The following is a 21516-nucleotide window of genomic DNA, read 5'->3' on the forward strand; positions in this document are numbered from 1 at the left end:
GAAGGATGTTCACTAAACTTATTGTGATAATCATTTCATGATGTATATAGGTCAAATCATCATGTTGTATACCTTAAACTTATACAGTGCTGTATGTCAATTATATCTCAATAATACTGAAAGAAAAAATGTGGTAGAATAAGTGTTTAGAAATGTGAATGTAATTATTTACCTTCTTTAATTAAAAAAATATGTATTAAAAAATGTTTAGCTCAGATAAACTTAGATTTAGTCAATAATCTCACCTATTCAAGACTTTTCCTTGAATAGACTCTCCTCCTTCTCACTCTCCCTACCTCCTCTCTTTCCTTCCATCCCTCCATTCTTTTCTTTCACCATTTTTCAGAAGGAAAGACTCCAGTCAAATTGAAATTCTAAATCCCATTAACCTCACTTTGACCCTGTTATTTCACCATTTAACCATGAGACAAAATCATCAGCTCTTAAAACATGAGCTTTAAATGCCAAAACAGTGTTGAGCAATTTTTAAAGGATGAACATTCCATAGGAGAAGAATGTCTAACATTAAAAACAAACAGTTCATTAGAATCATAGTAATCTATGACAACCAAGATAATATCAGTGACAGACTTCAGGAAGGGGTCGTCAGACTGTGGAGAAATAAACGCAGCACATCTAGACAGAAGGTAGGTACATTTTCTCCCTAACGACTGTCATTAAAGGAAAAGACATTGGTGTGGGTTCGAATGAAAAGCCTGGGACCTCCATGGACTAATGCAAATGTTCCCAGGGTCTAAGTGCTGCTTGGCACGGCTCCCATATAAACAGCAAAACAACTGCATAGCAACATACATATGCCCATTTCTCACCCTTTACTGTTTGTCCAGAGAAGAGACCCCTACTACTCCCTGTCGGCTTCGTAAATTTTGGCAAACAGGAGTTGCGTCTGTATGCCAAGTTGAGGAGTGCCACAGGCTGGCATTTCCCAGCACATGCTGTTCATCACGTGGGTTCCTGGCGCACTGCCTCTTGGCTTCAGAGGAGCTGGAGCCCCCCTTCCCCTCCCCCATTTCCTCTCACAAAGAAAACACACAATAACCGTTAGCAAGTGTGTGTGTGTGTGTGTGCGCGCGCGCGCGTATCCCAAGTATCTTTCGATCTGGTGACCTGTTTTAGGAATATTAAGAGTTTCCAGCTTGTTTCCTGCATTCTCAGGAGTACACAGAGTTCGCAGTGACAGCAGAATAACAGACACTTCTAAAACAAAGAAAACCCACTCTAAATGCTGCTTCGCTGGGACCATTCGCCATCTGTTTATTTCCTCATGGCAGTGTTGCTCATGGGGGACTCCAGCAAAGGCACCAATGTGCAAATCCAGGCCGGAGGGCTTTTCCTCTCCAAGAGGGTGTTTCCTTGAACTTTCCCATCTGCCTCTGAGTAAGATGTAGAAAATATTATTTATAAAATAAGACTAGCAAATGACTCACAGTGAATAAAAATAAATCAGGATGCAGTTTGTCATCTTGAAAAGAAAGAAAGGAAAATGCTCCACAATTGGAGTTACAACTCACTTTTTCACACCTCCTCAAGGAACATCTTCAAATGATAGGCAGGAAGTGGGTTTGTGGGAGTTAAGTTAAGCTCAAGAACACTCAAGTGGCCAGAGCGAGATCCAGCCTCGTCATGCATATTCATGAGAGGCAACCTGAGCTCCGGTGTGAAACCACAGTGTTACTGTGTTTCCTGTACACACTTTGCAGCCCACACTGCCGGGAAACGCTGTAACGCTGAGGAGCCCCGGAGCCTCGGTTTATAACACAGTTCAGAATGATGACTGTTCACTGCCGACTTAACCCACACATTTAACTGGATTTTCTTCATCGCCTTATGACAGCTCGAGAAGTATCCATCTGCCAGGATGCATTTTAGAGCCATCACTGTGCAAATGTGAATTGCAAGGCTTTGGCTGATAAGAAGCAAAAAGGAATAAGCTTATTTATTTTCAGTAGAGCCTTGGGCATTTATTATTAATACTCTAATGGAGAAATAGGTCAGCAGAGCATATGCACAGGAAGATACTTTTCCTCTACACACTGCTTCTTTTCTCAACAGACTTTCTACAACAAAATACCCAGAGTGAGTTTCACCTGCCAGAAAACATAAACCAAGGGCCTTGTCCCAGTGGGATTTAGGGAGGCATGTACTGGATTTTTCATTCCTTCAGCCAACAAATAATAACTGAGTGTAAATACGTACTGTTCTAGGCACTTTGAAAACTGCAATGAACACGAGATAAAAGTCCCTCCATCATGAAGCTAACGACAGCTTATTGTCATGTTCTTCTAGGGAGAAAGAACACCTTACTGTGTACCTGTCACAGAAGATTCTGGAACTTTTAGTTCACTATCTTTCAAATGCCCTTGATGACTCTGTGCATGAAAAACTCAGTATGTGTGTCCATGCATGCTGTGGGAAAGAGAGAAAAAAAAAAAGAGAGAAAGAGGAAAAGAAAGCAACACTGAAACACAGAATAAACCAAGAGGAAGACTATTAAAAAATAATGGTTTCCCTTTATGATCTAATGAAAGCACAAAAGACTCTAGTACTGGGAACTGAAAAAGAGACACAAAGGAACACTGGAACAGATGGGAAAACCTGATATGTTTTGTGTTGGGAAGACACAAAATATTATTGAGATACCAGCTCTCCTGATTTAATCTATAAATCTGACATAAGACCCCAAAAATCTTCATAATGATATTCTCAACTAGATAAGCTGATTCTAAAGCAAGAAGAAAAATCTCCAGGGAAAAATGTAATGAGGTGTAGCCCTATCAGATACTGAAATATACAGCTTCAGACTACTCCATAGTAAACAGACAAAACAATGGAACTGAAATAATGCCCAGAAGTAGTTCCGAATGCATATGGGAATGTAATGTCTAATCAACATGACACATTCCCCACAGCTCTGTTTGCCTCACTACCCCGTCAACCATGTTGCATGGTCCTTTGCCTCTTTCTCATTAAGGGGCTCCGTGCTAACCCTAGGCCCTTGGCACAGAACCGCTGGGCATTAGGAAAGAGGGCAGGGTTTAGATGGTAAGAAACAGAAGTAACAATTCTACTCCACCACTTGTAGTTTGGTGAGCTTGAACTTGGAACTTTACTGCACTGAGCTTTGGTTTCATTGTCGATAATGTGAGAATAATAAATCTATCTCAAAGAATTGTTGTGAGGGTAAAATAAGTTGATATATATGACTTGACCTAACAAATTCTGGTGCTGAAAAAATAAACATAACCTATTTGAATAGCTTAGTAGGCATCTTAACTCTGGGTTGATTGTTTAACAACTTGTCTGCAGACAGAAACTGCTTTCTAAAAAATTCTTAAATCTTTCTTTTCCACACAACATTAAAGTAAATAAGTTTTGGAATAAAGAAAGAATTATTTTTAAACTCAGTTTTTAGACTCAATGACTTCCTTACACAGAAAATTCTTTACAAAGGAGATAAATTTTTTAGTGGGTTGATTAAATCCAGCAGAAGAAGTTTGGTTACATAGCATGGAAGGACCTCCTGACTTCAAAGTTTGTAAGGAAAATGTGGAATTTTTAAAGATGATCCTGGACTGAGATGGGACAAATGGAAACCCATCTTGTGTGTAAGGACTGCCCAATGTGCAGGTGCAACGTCAAAAATGGAAACTGACTCTTCCACAAAAGAAGCTTGAACAATTTATGGAGCAGGTAAGAATACAAACACAATGGCACGTAAATTTTTAATTTCAACCTTTCCTTGTATTGTATATCAGCGCCTAAGGGATAAGAGGATATTGAAGAAAGTTGTGGGGATGAAAACACGGAAACCACGTATTCTCTGGGAAAACATGACAAAGAACAATCTTGAACACTGTTGGAAAGGGATGAGGTGGCATCACTTGGTTGGGAAGAGTGCCAGGCTGAATGGTATGTGGATACATCAGAGGTGGAAGACGGTTGAAGGAAGAGGCAGTAAAGGGTCTGATGGGCATAGTAAAGACCTGCAAGACAATGAGTTGAGTAGTAAGGTGATAGAATACTTGCTGAATAACTCTAATTTAATTTTGTCAGGGAAATGATGAAAAGAACGCTTGCTAGGATGGTTCGTATAAGGAAGGAACTAAAGGTGGGAGATTAAAAACTATTCCCCATGTCTAGATGCAATGCTTCGGTCCAATGCAGCCTGTCCCCGTGGGAATGGAGAGAACATGTGACTTCAAGAGGCCTCACAGAGCAAGGATCCTTAGAACTGGTGATTTCCTGGACAAAATTATAGAAGGGAAAGAACTGACCAAGTTAGGAACATAGGAGGCTGGCAGGAGAATGGAGCCATTGACAACAATGGGGAACTTCAGATGTGACAAGGGTTTGTAAGGAGAACAGGTAAGGAAATAAGCCCGAGTTTGGCTAAATTTAGCTGTAGGTGACAAACAACCAACATATGACCCAAACCCTCTCAGAAAAAAATATCCAAACTCTAAATATAATAATTTCATAATTCTTAGCAAAAGAATATTGTGCTGTTTTTTCATCATGAGGCTAAATGTTTTTTCCCTATTATGATATGCACAAAAAGTGTTTATAAAGGTCATGCCTATCACTGACCTACATCTTGTTTAAGGAAAATGTATCTGTTGCAGACACCAATAAAAGAGTCTTTCCTCCCACCCTCTCCTTGATAGAAAAAATAGCAGAGGAGCACATTTTTGGCAGTCTCGCTGAGAGGGGAAACATTTCACACAAAATCATCACTTCCACCATCTGTCTTGCTCCAAAGTCCACCAGCTGCTAGATTAATGCATTTCATAGAAGTCATCATTTTGGTCCTCTCTTGGACATTGGTCAATGAATAGGTGAGATGTTTCTAGATCACTGTGTGGACTCTGAGATGGATGTCAGTGCCGGGGCCACAGTTGGTTGTGATGGAAATACAGGGCATACACCGACAGTATACATGTCACAATATCACATAAGAAAATTGACATCATTATTTTATCATTCATACCTTGATTTTAATAACTGGATTGATTATTCTCCCAACTCACCAGGTTTGGTTTTGAATAATCCTCAGGTGTTCCCCCCACATCCAGTGCTCAATGGATTTTCAAAACATGTTGAGAATTTTCAAAAGAGTGTATTATTTTTGCAAACTTTTTTAGCAGAAGAACTTTTATTATCCTAATGAGAACCCCTACATATGAAATAGGTGATTGTCATGAAGGTCTTTCTCCTCCCAACTAAAATTTCAGGGATTAATGGGCACTATGTCATTCTCTGTGAACCTCTGAGGTGTCTGTGGAGATGAAGGCAAGTCCAAAAGAGAACCCAGCCTCTGCTGAGCACCAACAGAAGAGCATGGCTGCCCAATGGGACTGCATGTAAGAGCCAACACTGTATGTGATCTGATGTGCTTCTAGATACATTAGCCACACCTTGTAATACATGAAAGCACAGGCTTTAGAGTCAGACAGACCTGGGTCTGAATCCTGCTGGGTGATCAACAGGTTATTAGCCTCAAAACTCAGTTTAAACATCTATGAAATGGATATCATAATACTCATCTTAAAATATTTGTTATAAGAGCAAGAGGAAGTCATGTATATAAAGAGCTAGCATAGTGCCTAATATATAGCGAGTGCTCAAAAATGGTAGGTAATAATTATTATTATTATAGTAGTAACAACAATAACAACAGTTGCCTTACTTTATAGAGTATAATCACCATACTTTATAGAGGAATTAAGAAAGCATCGTGTTGGTAATAAGTTCATACCTGGCTAGTCTAACCTGAAATGGAATTTCTAACTCTCCTAACAGGAATAGCCTCAGCAAGCAAGGTGTTACGGAATCAAAACGCCACCTGCGTATAAGAGCCCTCAGTGGTTACCTTGAGTAGAGTACCTGTGATTTTAGTTAGAAGACCTTGCCAGTCAAACTAAGCGCTCTACCTTCTGTCAGGATCGTGGAACCCTCTATAGAATAGGCATTGTTTTAATAACCTCCAGGGAAACAGATTCCACAACTTCCCTTAATAACTATTTCAGTGTTTAGCAACTGTCTCTCCTGGTAAATCTTCAGAGCTCATCTAAGTCCTCTGTGCTCTAGTTTTAGGCTGATCATCTCACATATAATTCAGATAGTATTGATACTCGTATTGGTATTGAACCAAATTACAGCTAGAAATACAAACACACGTGTTAACACAAGCTTTCGGTGTCAGCATAATCAACTACGATGAGTTAACATGCTGGAGAGTGAGGCACCGTTGATGTAATCAGAAACACATCAGCAGTGTTTGCTTAATGTCACAGCCCAAGTTCCTCAACAGTTGTCACACACGGGCCTGCGTGACATGAAACAGAGTGAGCAGCATTTTAAAAGCCAGCAAAATGAAAGGAACTGTCCTCTGAGTTGCTTCTGCGTCCCTTGGTCCTGGCTCATTCTCTTAGACGCTATCGCTTCCTACCCACCTTCTGGGAGGTCTCGGCCTTTTGCACAGTGTCCAGGATTAATCTAACAGCCACAAAAACAACAAATTCCCTGAAGCCACCTTTACTGTGCAGGTGACTTTCCTTTCTTTATCACTGTGTGTCAGAGAACTCCAGCCCAGAGGCCACTGCTTTGTTCAGTGGATTAGAAAAGCTGTGCTAAAGGGGGACTCAAGCTGGGCGGCAGCATCTGCCCAGATGCCTTCCTTGCAGAGCCAGGCTAGCTGCCCAAGACCCTGGACACTTTATACTTAGACTCAGAGTTCTGGAAGACTGTTTCCTTGAAACATGGTGTGCCCACCGCCCCCCCAAAAAAGTGTTCAGAAAATATGGATTGACCATGACCTAAGGAAGCATAAGTTTTGTTTGTGTGGGTCCCATCAAAGCTGCAGCTACACCTAACTTACATTCATGATTTTGTGTTGTATGGACCACAATTCCCTGGACTGCTCCGAGACCCACTTCCCTCTTCCGTGTAACAAGATTAATAATATCTCACCCACACCTAGTGGTTCCTCTTCTGCAAGGAGGCTGCCAGAAAGAGCTTCAGGACCCCGCTCCTGACTTCATACCGTACTCTTCTTTGGGAGACTCAGAACACCTGTTGGTTTATTAAACTCACCAAATCCTGAAGGAAAGACTTCTGCTGAATTTGACTGAATCTAATGTTTCCTCAAGTGGTAGCAGGATGATGCCTTCTCTTACCTAGTGACCAGCCTGTCACACGGGAGGGAGATGACAGGTGAGAGAGTCCACAGCAGTCCTCGTGTCACCCGGACCCCTCTGGAGGTCTGCAGGCCCCACCTCAGCCCCCAACTCTCCAGACATTCTTTCCTTAAAGGGGTAGGTGAGCAGGACTCCAGTGTCCCTATTTCAGCTCCCCAGTTGTTCACTGGAAATGGCTGTCTTTTCCAGAGCTTTCCTGTCAGGTCCATTGCCACTCTCAGTTAGAATCTTCTGGGTGCCTGAGCTCACAGGCAGGACTGGGTGCTTGAGACATAAAGAGAAAAAGCAGTGGAAAAGATAACCAGGAAGAACAGTGACTGGCAGACTGACCTTGTGCTTACATCAGGGGACCATAAAATGGACGTGAATATAATCCTTAACCAGCCCTTTGTAAGTTTGTGTATAAGAATGAATTGATGGGCTTCCCTGGTGGCGCAGTGGATGAGAGTCCGCCTGCCGATGCAGGCGACACGGGCTCGTGCCCCGGTCTGGGAAGATCCAACATGCCGCGGAGCGGCTGGGCCCGTGAGCCATGGCCGCGGAGCCTGCGCGTCCGGAGCCTGTGCTCCGCAACGGGAGAGGCCACAGCAGTGAGAGGCCCGCGTACCGCCAAAAAAAAAAAAAAAAAAGAATGAATTGACAACAGTATTTTCCTTTCCTTTTAAGGATTTGACTTTTAGGCGACCCTAAACTCCATTTTAAACTTGGGAAGAGAGGGCTACTTTCATCCGTCCACCATGCCTGTTCAGGAACGCTGATGAGAGAAGAAGACATCTCTAGGGTTTCCCACTCTCCCACCGGAAGTACCCTACCCACCCCACCCCCAAAGGTCCACTGGTCCAAAATTCAGAGTAGGGACCTGGTTGGGGGTGAGGGCCTGGAGGCCTGAGACTAAAATGGCTAGCGCAGTTTCCAGGTGTGATAGGCTAGGGGCAGCCTCCTTGAAAAGTTTGTCCTTGAGGGGCAGTTGTGTTGGAAAGAGCCCTGTGCAGAGGTCAGAGGGTGGCTGGAGTCGTAGCTCTCCCACTTACTGATCCTGTGCAATTTCTTGAATCCCTCTGAGACCCAGTTTCCTCTCTATGTAACAGGATTCATGGTACCTGGTCTGCATTTAGTAGTGCTCAATAGCTGTTGCCCCTGAGTCTGTGATGAGGCGATAGTCAAGGACACTGGGTCCTCAGCAAGCATTAAACAGAAACCGCCCCTTGGGGCTGCACGCTGACTGCAGCAGCGCTGTCATTCCACCTCCTTGCCCATCACTCAGACCAGGTCCCCTGTCATTTTCACTTTCTCCCGCTAGGATTTGCACCTACAGGGACAGCTGGAGGTCACAGCGCCAGGCAGACACCAGCAAGCCCAGATGGCCAGCCTCGGGCACCAGCGCCCACCACAAGTGCCTGCAATGGAAAGAGGGCTGCTGGAGTTTCGCTGAGCACAGGGTGGTTTTGGTTTTGGTTTTGATTTGGGGGTTTTCTCTCCTTTGCACTTTCCCGGGAAAGCATTTGAATCCACACTTATCTTCCTGGCTGATTTCTTGTCTGAGTCTATCTACTCTTTTTGTTCTTAATCCCACAGGATTAACGTTCTTAATTTCATTTCGCTTTCTCTTTCGCCCTTTGAACTCCCATCTCTGCCTCTTCTGTTCTGATCTCCTTTCTTCACATCCCCATCCCCATTTTGCCTCCTTGGTCCCCTAATGTCCTTTTGAAGCTTCTGCACAGATAAGCAGATGCACTTTTCTCAGTAGGGATTGGGAGAAACCTCTCCCTGCAAACACCTGCAGCTGCCTGGGAGCCCCTAGGTTCAGACTGCTGCACCCACCGTGAAATGCACTCACACAGCAAGCCAGTGCCTACGTCCAGATGTGACTGAAATAATTTTTATCCTTAGAACACATGAGGCACCCCGATATTTTCTATACCAGTCTATTTAATTTTTGTCTTCATTTTCCCTTTCCTTCCTTCCTTCTTTACTCCCTCTCTCCATCCCTTCTTCTCCCTCTCCCTCCCTCGCTCTCCCCTACCCCTGCACTGTTCCTCACCCCCTACACTGATCTCAGGACTCATTACTGTCATTACTGTCATTCTTGGATTGAGACTTAGGAGCCCTGGCCACTGGCCCTGGAGAAGAGACCCTCTCCTTCATCTCTGAAACACATAGTATTTGTATATAATGAGAAATCCATTCCTCCCCAAACAGATGAAGTTTAAAAAATTCTCCTAGGGCTTCCCTGGTGGCGCAGTGGTTGAGAGTCCGCCTGCCGATGCAGGGGACACGGGTTCGTGCCCTGGTCCGGGAAGATCCCACATGCCGCGGAGCGGCTGGGCCCGTGAGCCATGGCCGCTGAGCCTGCGCGTCCGGAGCCTGTGCTCCGCAACGGGAGGGGCCACAACAGTGAGAGGCCCGCATACCCGCAAAAAAAAAAAAAAAAATTCTCTTAAAGTAAACTGGGAGACAAGACAGAAGGACAACAGGTTTTTAAGGTATATTGTGGAGCCATCTCGGGGTTTAGGAAATGAGGATAATTGTTCTGATGCTTTGAGTTTCCCTGGCTCTTCTCTTCATGATGCCCCGGTGCTTTCTGCCCCCCGGCCTCCTCCCCCACAAAAGTTCTGAGGAAGGATCTAGTAGTGGGCAGAATAATAGCCCCTCAAAAATGTTCGTGTCCTATCCCTGGCACCTGTGCCTATGTTGGTTCTGTTATGTGGCAAGGGGAAATTAAAAATGCAGATGAAATTAAGCTGATCTTGTAATGGGAAGAACAGGCTGGGCTGTGTGGCTGGGACCCCTGTAATCACAAGGGCCTTGTGAGCGGAAGAGGGAAGCAGGAGCATCAGAGTTAGCTGGGTGCCATATAGAAAGAGTCCATGACTCTGGTTTCCGGGTCTGCTGTAAGGAACTTGGAAGTTGTCTCTCCATCTTAACAAGAAGTAAAAAGCTAAACAGCCTGAAAAATCAACAACTCTTCCCGGACTCATAAGAGAGAGGAGGACACAGGGCAAGCCACTGCCCACAAGACTAGACAGACAGACAGGCGAATACAGGGCGTTTCTGCCTCCCTAACAGAGGCTCGAGAGGGGGAAGCGCCACAGGGACCAGTGCCAGGGTTACAGTGAATTATAACTGATGAGCTGCTGGAGGCTCAGTGCAGACAGTGCTGAGAGTTAAAAACTCCAGGGGGACCCAGTCATAGGAGGTCCCCACAATATTGTGAGATTTCTCTCCATGAGCTTAACCAAGTTCCCACAGTAAATACTGGAGAAAAAAGACCCTCTCATACTTCCAGCAAGGTCAGAGCATTCTGCTCTTAGCAAGGCCTGCCCTCTGGAGAAACTCGTTAACGAAGCCTAACCTGCTGGGGTATTCTCTAAGCCTAACTGACAGTGGGAAAGGAAATACCCAACTCCACTTAAGGGGGGAGGGGAAAAAGCCCGGGAAACACTTATGAGTTCCCAGCCCAGAGGCACAGGCTCACTAAACGACTGGACACCTGATCGCAGACGCCCCCTCCCCCCAACCTCACCACCACCCACTGTTCACAGCAGCTCCTTCTACCCGGTACATCATGTTCGCCTATGAAGAAAAAATGACAAGGCGTACTAAAAGACAAAAGACACAATTTGAAGAGACAGAGCAGTCGTCAGACCCAGACATGGCTGGGATGTTGGCATTATCAGACTGAAAATTTAAAACAACTTTGATTAACATGCTCTAATGGATAAAGTAAACGACTAGCAAGAAAGACTCCACCAGCCACTGTTGGCTTAGAAGGTGGAAAGGAGTCACAAGCCAAAGAATTTAGATGGTCTCTAGAAGCTGGAAAAAGCAAGAAAACGGATTCTCTCCTAGATGCTCCAGAAAGGAAATGAATCCTTACAGCACCTTGATTTTATCTCAGTGAGACCCATTTCAGCCTTCTGACCTCCAGAACTGTAAGATAATAGATGTATGTTATTTTCAGCCACTAAGTTTGTGGTAATATATTACAGCAGCAATAAGAAATGAATACTGATGTATTTTTGGTCAATTACAACGCACTATGAGTTGAAGCATTTCTGAGACCAGGGTTTATTTTAAATACCCACTTTCTTATTTCAAGGCTGGCCCTGGCACTTGGCATTGTCCCCAGTCTGGGAAAGGAAGAATGAACAGAGGTCAGAGCCACTGAGGTCAGGGTAGCTGGAGGATAGGGTGGGTAACTGTGATGCTGAGAAGTAGGGGTTCCCTGGAGGGCCGGTTCTTCCTCCTACTTCTCAGCAAAGATCACAAGTCTATCATCCTGCAAATTGTCATTTTTACCTGATTTTTTTTTTTTTTTTTTGGCCGCACTGTGCGGCTTCCTGTATCTCAGTTCCCCAACCAGGGATCAAACTCACGCCCTTAGCAGTGAAAGCACAGAGTCCTAACCACTGGACCCCCATGGGATTCCCTACCTGGATTTTTTGAAGGCTAAAGGCAGTCACTGTGCCTTAAGGTCTAAGCTGGCTAAGCAGGGGGACCCCCTAACTGCACTTCCAAACCACAGATTTCCTAGGGCAGACGGTGGTGAGGAGGGCTTCTTACGACACAGTGATGAGTGCTGTTGTGAGCTCCTATCCAGCTGGACCCGACCTTCTAATTCTCCTTCACCCTCTTCACTGTTAGATTCTACCTCAGGGCTGCCGTTGCCTGGACAAGAGGTCTTGAGAAAATAAGTTAAGCTCCCAGACTTAAGTTTCCTCCTCAATAGAATACCAGCACTGCCCCATTCAGAAACTCTGACTACACAGCACGCCCTTAACCTTCACTGGTTTATAGCAGCTTTCTCTCTGCTGTGAAGCCCAAGGTTTTGTGTACATTTCCATCTGGACTTGAAATGGACTCTGTGTGTGTGTGTGTGTGTGTGTGTGTGTGTGTGTGTGTGTGTGTGTTTACAATAATATGTTAAATATACAGAATTCTCTTTCTGGTTGTGGGTCTGCTCACTAGGCTCAACAGTTACCCTCCGCTCAGGATCGTTGTCTCTATGAGGTCAATGAAGAGCATACGGCATTCGCTGATGACACCAGAGAAATATTAGGAATGGATATTTCGCCAAGATTTTTCCTCTTTTCCTTCCAGCCAAGACACAAAGCTTAGACTGCTTCTACCTCAAAATGTTTTCTGTGCCATAGATTTATAAGTTCTGGCATGCATTGTGATTTTCAGAAAGCTAGAGTCTTCACTGATAGTCTCCTTACATTAGAGAAGCAGCCCAGAACACTAACAACTCCCAACGCTGCATGGCTTTAGAATGGATGATTCAACTCTATTTTACTACGAGTCATGGTTGACTAGTTAGCTAGTCCGTGGTGCTCCTGGCTGTAAGCTATGCCCGGCTCAGTCTCTGCCAAGCCTCTGACTTTAGGCAAGGGGCTGCGGGTGCATAAACTTTAACTCCACAGTCTAGAAGTTAGGTCCAGTCACCCTTTCCGGACCATCTCTGTTCAAGATCTGGTAACAAGGATTCTGAGTGCTGAGAATGTTGCCTTTTCGACCTGCCAGAATTTCAACCTGCTAGAATTCTCCAGCCGTTTGAGGCTTGAGGCTCTGCCATGCTCTTATCCATCTCCCTTCTTGGAACAATGCTAACCATGAGCTGCTGACAACCTTGCCCAGTATCTTCTGCCCATCTAAGTTCTTGTTGTATCCCAGAAGGTCGCGACGAACTCCACTGGGACTCCCTGCAGCCTTGTGATCATGGGCCATCCCTGTACTCATTCCTGCTGTGCTACGTACTCTCCCAACTGCGTTTTTTTCTTGGCACCTGTTCCATGGTGCTTGTTTCTCCAGCCCCTCCCAGGCTGCCTGTCCCACTGCAGTTAACTGGGTTATGCCTGGCCATATCCCAAGGTATGTCAACAATTGATAGATCACACTTTAGGAGCCAGAAAATCTTATTAGACTGAAATGTTAATTAGGACAGGAACTCTTGGAATGTAGCAGCAGGCAGAGCGATCAAGGTTTGGACAGTGGGAATGTGTAAGCATCACATCAGGGAATTAGTCTCTGAGCCAAACACAAACGAGATGCTTAAGACTGAAGGGAAAATAAACGTCTGCTGATTTTACAAGGCCCAGAAGTTTTAAAATTTCTTCTTGTTGTTCGTTTGTTTTTATATATTTTAAAATTATGTTTAACTGTGGTAAAATACACATGACAAAGTCCACCGTCTTAACCATTTTGAAGTGTACAGTTCAGTGGCATCAAGCACATTCACACTGTTGTCCAACCATCCATCTCCAGAACTGTTTTCATCTTGCAAAACTGAAACTCTGTACACATTAAACAATAAACTCTTCTTCCTCCACCCTCCCTCCAGGCTCTGGACACCACCCTTCTACTTTCTGTCTCTGTGAATTTGACTACTCTAGGTACCTCATGTAAGTGGCTATTATGAATAATGCTGCTAAGAACATGGGTGTACAAATAGTTTTGAGTCCCTATTTTCCATTATTTTGGGTATATACCCCAAAATGGAATTGCTGGATCATGTGGTAATTCTATTTTTTAATTTTTTTGATGAACTGTCACACCATCTTCCATAGTGGCTGCACCACTTTACATTCCCACCAGCAGAGCATAAGAGTTCCAATTTCTCTAATACTTGTTGTTTTTCTGTCTTTATGATAGTAGCCATCCTAAAAAAGTTGAGGTAGTATCTTTAAGTTTCTTCATAAATCATCTGCAAGTTTTCAACCTCTGAAAATATTTACACCCTCTTCCCCACAGATAAATATTGTTCAAGTTAAGTGATATCATCTCTTGGTTCTCACTCATCTGTTGCCTGGTTGTATTTTCAACAACATTTTCCATCTGCCTAAGTTTCGAGTTTAGCAAGGGCCTCATCAACAACTCTTAGGTAAAAAATGAACTAAAGATCTCAATATGAGTATTTGATTTTATTTGTTTTTATGAGTTTATGTATATAAGAGTAGCTCTAAGTTTGTTTTTACTTTGCCCTCTTTCAGAATCCTAGTAAATTTATTTTCAAAGGTGATGACATATTCTGTAGGTATGCAGAAAAAAAAGTTTTAAGGTTTCTGAGGGTCTTTAAGGAATAACTAAGTCCTTAGAAATGTGGGAGTGGTCATAATTATTCACAATAATCATTACTCAAATTATCCCACTACCAAACATTTCAAGGAATAAAGACATGTTAAAAAGCAAATTACCAGTGAAACATATCTAAATCATTATATTTTACATATAACAAAATATACTAAGAATATAGCATGATTAAAAATTATATTCTATTTAATTAATTTTAATTACTAATTAAAAGCATCCATATTAATTCCATGTTATCCAAACTATTTTTTTTCTTTTATTTTTATTTTTTTAATTAATTTATTCATTTTTTTGCGGTACGCGGGCCTCTCCCGTTGCGGAGCACAGGCTCCGGACGCGCAGGCCCAACGGCCGTGGCTCACGGGCCCAGCCGCTCTGCGGCACGCGGGATCCTCCCGGACCGGGGCACGAACCTGCGTCCCCTGCATCGGCAGGCGGACCCTCAACCACTGCGCCACCAGGGAAGCCCCCAAACTATTTTTTGATCTATGTGATCATGGTTTTTATCAATGGCTCTTAGGTACACAGAAGTGGAAAAAGTTATATTCATTAAGTGATTCTGCCATTCTTTTATGCCTGATACTGTTCTGGTTTCATGTGAAACAAACTCTATTCCCTATGCTTAGAATGCTTTTCCTTGTACACCCGTCTAAATTCTGCTCATCCTTCAAGGCCTAGCTCAAGTCTTCCCCTACTAAAAGGTAATCTTCAGGAGGGCAGGGAGTTTTGTCAGGATTGTTTAATGCTGTAGGACCATCACGTAGGAGAGTACCTAGTGCTAGAAAATGCTCTATAAATGTACCCTGAATAAATGATGAATGAATAAGTGAATGCATAAATTAAAATCTTAGATTTTATTGCTCGCTCACGCCTCTAAATGTCTACAGCATATGGACACAGTCCATATAATGTATTTGACACTTAACATGTACATTTTGTAGTGATCATTTATGTTGTCCACCAAATATGTATAGTTCCCCTCCTAGCATATGGTAGAATCATACTCTCCCACCCCCCCTGAAGTTAGGTGTGGACGTGTACCTGCTTTAGACAATGACATACGAGCAGACGTGACAAGTATAGCATCTAGGAGGAAGCATTAAGAACCACTGAGTGATTCATCACCTTCCTTTTCTCCTGCTGCAGTGATCATAAAAGTAAGTCAGTGTGGAGCCCTCATTAGCCTGGGTTCCTGAGTGAATGCAAGGAGCAAAACCCCCACGCCAACCTGTGATGACCATGTTGAAGGAGTGAGAAATAATCTCTGTTGTTATAGTCCTCCAAAATGTGGAGGTTATTTGTTTCTGCAGCATAACCTAGCTGCTTCTGACTTTACATACTTTGTACCTGTATTTATCTATTAATTTGCATCTTCTCTCCGTAAATGGATCTTAAGCTCTTTGAAAAAAGTAATTATGTTTTATAGTCTTTTGATTTCCCTTTTCCAGTTCAGTACCCTGAACACTGTAGACACTTTACAAATGTTTACTGATGGTGGGAGGTGGGGATGATTGTGTTGGTGGTGAAGATGCCAGGGAGTCACTATCAGGTGTACTTATATTTTGAAGCAAACATTTTGGCCTCTGTATTCTTGATTTCAAGAAAAGCCCAGTTAGGGCTTCCCTGGTGGCGCAGTGGTTGAGAGTCCGCCTGTCAATGCAGGGGACACGGGTTCATGCCCCAGTCCGGGAAGATCCCACATGCCGCGGAGCGGCTGGGCCCGTGAGCCATGGCCGCTGAGCCTGCGCGTCCGGAGCCTGTGCTCTGCAAAGGGAGAGGCCACAACAGTGAGAGGCCCACGTACCGCAAAAAAAAAAAAAAAAGAAAAGCCCAGTTAAAAACAGACTGGAGTTTGCCATGGTTTTTGAACTTATAAGATATGTACATTTTGATTATATTTCCTATGCACTCTAGAAGCCTGGTCACACAAAAACGTATGTAAACAATGCTGAGATTCTAGTCATATTAATTTTCATGTTAAATTTGATTGTTAGCTATAAACCATAATGGAAATCATAATTAAGAAGGTACCTCTTGTATAAACATGCTTTCAACCTGTCCCTCACTGGTTTAAGACATATTTCCCTCCGTGTTTGCCTAGTAATGCCTAGTATAGTGCTGGATATTTTGCAGTCTCCCAAGTGGCTTTAAGGGTATCCTGCTCCAGTTTCAATGACTGCCCATTCTGTAAACATCCTCTTAGCAAATGGAAAAACAAAGTCATCCCTGGAGTTTGACTTTGGGTGTCCCTAGATGTATTGAAATTGCCATGGATAACTTTCCCCTGGAAATGAACAAGGGCTTCCCACCTTAAGTCATTTGTACAGACTTGGACAGAGGATTATGATAACATTTGCCATGCTTTCGTATAAGAACAACTGAGCTCGAATCTAATTTATAATCAGCTCTTGAAAAGTGTGACAATTCTCTTGGGGCCACTTCCTCAAGATTGCTTAATCCCATCAGTTTATGGGGCACCTGAAGACTGCACCACTGATGAATGAAGGAGAGACGAGGTCAATCCTTCTGTTCGCTCATCCCCAGCATGGATTGTCATTATTTCCCCCCTTGCCTCTGGTTCACCTCATGGTCATGGAGACCACTGATACCTGCTCTTGTCTCCCACTGTGCAACTCTCACTTGTTCTCACAGTCCCAGGCTTGGATTTCTCCTCCCTCCTGACCTTCATCATTATTTTAACCTCCCATCGTTTCTCCAGTGACAGTGCGTATCTTCAACATTGATTCCATATCCCTGTTCTCATTTCTCTTTCCCTAAGTGCTTTTTTTTTTTTTTTTTTTGTGGTACGCGGGCCTCTCACTGTTATGGCCTCTCCCGTTGCGGAGCACAGGCTCCGGACACGCAGGCTCAGCGGCCATGGCTCACAGGCCCAGCCGCTCCGCGGCATGTGGGATCCTCCCGGACCGGGGCACGAACCCGCGTCCCCTGCATCGGCAGGCGGACTCTCAACCACTGTGCCACCAGGGAAGCCCTCCCTAAGTGCTTTTGAGAGAGAAAATAATTGCGGTATGTCACTCAGAAATCACTATCTTCTGCTGACACTGAATATGTCCCCAAAGGGATGAATGGGTTAAATAATGCTTAGGCTAAAGACAGGAAGATGTGACAGAAGGTCAAATAGAGGAGAGAGAGAGGGTGGAGTTTGATCTGCAAAGTTGGATTGGTGGAGGCTGAGATAAAATTAATTATAATTATGCAAAAAGAAGGTGGTCATATGATGCTTATGAGCAAAGGAAATATAAGTCCCACTGCCTGCTCCAACCCTCGACCTCCTCATGTGATTTTCTCATGCCCACGTCAACCCCTTTTCCCTCTATACTCATCACCCTTACTTCTTTCTCTCATTTACAATCCATCAGCACATCCAAGCACCTCTACTTTAGGAATACACAGTAAGTGCACCCCCCACTAGCACCCTGGTCCAAGCCAGCGTACTATCTTGCCGGGACTACTGCAATAACCTCTAAACTAGTCTCACTGGATTTACACCCTTGCTTCCCTGCTCTATTCTCAACCCAACAGCCGGAATGACCTTTTCAAAACAGAAATCCCATAATGTCATTCTTTTTTTTTTTTTTTTTTTTTTGCGGTACGCGGGCCTCTCACTGCTGTGGCCTCTCCCGTTGCGGAGCACAGGCTCCGGACGCGCAGGCTCAGCGGCCGTGGCTCACGGGCCCAGCCGCTCCACGGCATGTGGGATCTTCCCGGACCGGGGCACGAACCCATGTCCCCTGCATTGGCAGGCGGGCTCTCAACCACCAGGGAAGCCCATAATGTCATTCTTTTGTTCCACTGGTACGTCTATAGCTCCCAAGAGTAAAATCCCAAGCACTAATGAAAGTTCCAAGGCATAAAATGAGCTGTCCTCTGATTCTTACCTGATTTCGTCTCCTACTACTTCACTCCAACCCCACTGACCTCCTTGCTGTTCTCCAACATTCCTTGTAAGTTCCTACTTTACAGCCCTTTGCCAACACTATTCCCTCTGCTTAGAGAGGTGCCTCCCTGATACCCACACGGCTCTTTCTTTGAATTAGCTAAGCTGCAAGCTAAGCTACTCTAACAAAACACAGCCACTTAATTCAGAAGAGGATGTTCGTTCTCTCTGTGTAGAAGTGCAGGGATGGTAGCCGCCTCACTATGCGGTCTCCAAGGTCGTTCCAGTTGTCACCATTTCCCAGTTAGCGGGAAAAAGGCAAATGTCCTTAAAAAGATGACCCAGAAGTTGCACACATCACTTTTTCTCACATCCAATTGGCCCAAAATTAGTCCATGGCACACAGAGGTGCAAGGAAAGCTGGGAAGTGAGTCAGTACAAATGTCAACCATTTGCTTAGCAAAACCTCTGAGGTGCTATCACGGAAGACAACAAGGGTAAAGGATACTGGAGCGCTGTTAGCCTCTGTCATACCACTTCCCTTGATTCAGGACTCAAATATATCCTTATCAGAGAAACCTGCCCTTTTTATCCTTCTGAAACTATCCTCCCCCAGCCACTCTTTATCCCTTTACTCTACATTTTATTCTTTTTCAGCAAGTATGAGCAGTTGATACATTCCAGTTTTATTTGTTTATGCTTTCCCTCATCAGAATGAAACGCCAGACACCCTGAGGGCAGGGATTTTGCTTGGTTCACTGTTGTATTCCAGTGTCTAGAGCAGCGTTGGGCACATAGTAGCCATTTAAAAATATTTGTTGAATGAATAAATGAATAGCTGTTCAATCACATTTATAGTTCAATAAATATGCAACGGAGCACGGTGGAGACCGGGTTTTAACCTACTCTTGAAAGCTGAAGGAGCGCCAATGAAAGCTGCTAGCAATTTTATGTCTCACATTTCCTTTCATTGAAAATAATTAGTAGAACGGGCCATTGATATTTGTTTACAAATGTGGAGTGTATTAGCGTTCTCCAGAGAAACAGAACGAATAGGATATAGATATATAGAGGAGATTTATTACCAGAATTGGCTCTCAGGGTTATGGAAGACAAGAAGTCCCCCAGTCTCTCTGCCATTTGCAAGCTGGAGAACCAGGAAAACCACGGGTATGATTCAGCCTGAATCCAAAAGCCTGAGAATCCCGAGGCTGATGGTGTACTTTCCGGTCTGAGTCTCAAAGCTGGGAACCAGGGGCACCGATGTCCAGCGTCCAAGGGCAGGAGAAGATGGATGCCTCAGCTCAAGCAGAGAGAGAGTGAATTCATGCTTCTTTGGACTTTCTGTTCTGTTCAGGTCCTCAGCAGATCGGACGATGCCCATCCACGCTGGTGAGGGCGGTCTTTACTCAGCCTGCTGACCTCTCCTGGAGACGCCCTCACAGACACACCCAGAAATCACGTTTGACAGCTATTTGGGCATCCTTAGCCCAGTCAAGTTGACATATAAAATCAACCACTACATGGAGCAAAAACACCACACATTGTTTTGGGGAAAATGTGGAACTACTGTTAAACTGAGGATATTGCAACTTGAGATGCTGAGTGTTCTGCGTAGTAATAAAAACTATACATTTCATGAGACTTGGTCGAGTTAAAGAAGAATATCAGGAAATCTGGCATTGAGATTGGACCGTCCTTGAAGATTCTTATTGTTTCTTAAAGTTATCTGTGTGTCTTCAGGCCCAAATATGTACCCACAAGACGTTGTGAACCTGAGTCACACAGGGAGTGAGAAGCAGCCTGACCTTCCCTTCACCTTAAGCTGAAAGCTGAGGGAGGCCATGGGAAGGAGTGGACTGATGGACCAGGCCTCGCCAGGTTTGACCACTGGTGTCCTAACATATAACGAACCATCTGCGTGCCTCCTCTGGTCCGTGGAGGAAGCCTAAGCATGTGTGTGGGTTAAGCCTTCCTGAAGAAAGTGGACATTCCCCCTGTGAGCCATCTTGGTGTGGGAGTGAGTTGGCCTAGGATGGAGGAGGGAAGGAACTTCTCTTCCTGAGACTAGACTGCACGGTAGGAAGATGCCTGGGCATGCTCTTTGGTGGGGGTTGGTCTGGCTCTTCCATGTGGAAGCCTGATAGAAGTTTCCATTAATACCCCACGCTCTGCAAGCTCCGAGGCTGATCTGGGCACACAACCATGAGGTGTGCCCGTGCAGCAGCAGTGTCTGTTTATCCCCACCACAGCCCAGACTTTGCTTGGCCATGAGAACTAGAGCGAGCAACCCGAGCCCCTGCTCAGAGCGACAGGCACAGGGGAACCAGAGCAGCCTGGAGAAGTTAGACGCAGTCTGGACTAGAAGATTCGTGGCGGTCCAGAGAGCCAGGATTCAACAGGTTACACACCTTCCTCTAGGATGTCCAGAAACCAATTGAGAGGTAACTTCAGAAGGAAAACGGGCTTCCTGCAGTCCATGAGTAGGGCTCCATTGCAATTTGGATATTAAAGAAAGAATGTTCTTGTTTTTCTGGCTGGTGAGATATGGGGACATATCAATTACATCTAATTGGGAATACTGAGAGAAGGATTTATAGTTCTTGTTTCTGACATCCCAGAGTGTTTCTAATTGTCCCAAGGAGCATCACAGCTGTCCCAAATATTTCTCAGAAAAGAATTATTCTAAAATATAATGTCATACTGCCTATTAGGAGAAAGGAGACTGACAAGCAAACTAGAGTGTACAACCTGCCCCATGAGAAACAAATGAGCCTTCCTTAGACACGGCTTTCATCATTTGATCCTTCTGCCTCCAAACAGCTAATGGCTCCCGGCTTCCTCTACCGTTAAGCTGACATCTTACTGCTTATTCTCTCTTTGCAAGGGAGCCCTTCTTAACTGCTAAACTTATTCCCATCATGAGCTTTCCCTTCCATCCCAGGAGTTTGACAGACTCCCTGCCTATGACCCATTTTGGTCATCTTGGCCCTTAACTTTGCTCATTTTGTTCACACCACCAGAGTTATTTACCCCTTGATTTAGGCACTGTCTTGAATTGTGTGCTAAATGTTTTGCAGCTATTTGTTCTGATTCTTCAACTAGATGAAAAGCATCTCTGGGGAAAGGTAGTATTTCTTATTCCTTTTATGTTCCTTGCTGCGTCTAGTGCCATTCAGGCACCTTACATGGCTCAATTAACACATTTAATTCAATCTTGAAGAAGAAGTTAGGAATCACTGATCTATAACTAGTTCTTATAACTAAGTGCCCTTCCTCCTGAGACACATGAAGAAGGGTTAGTGTTTCTTT

This window comes from Globicephala melas, chromosome 14, assembly GCF_963455315.2.
Source record: "Globicephala melas chromosome 14, mGloMel1.2, whole genome shotgun sequence".
In the NCBI taxonomy this organism is placed as follows: domain Eukaryota; kingdom Metazoa; phylum Chordata; class Mammalia; order Artiodactyla; family Delphinidae; genus Globicephala; species Globicephala melas.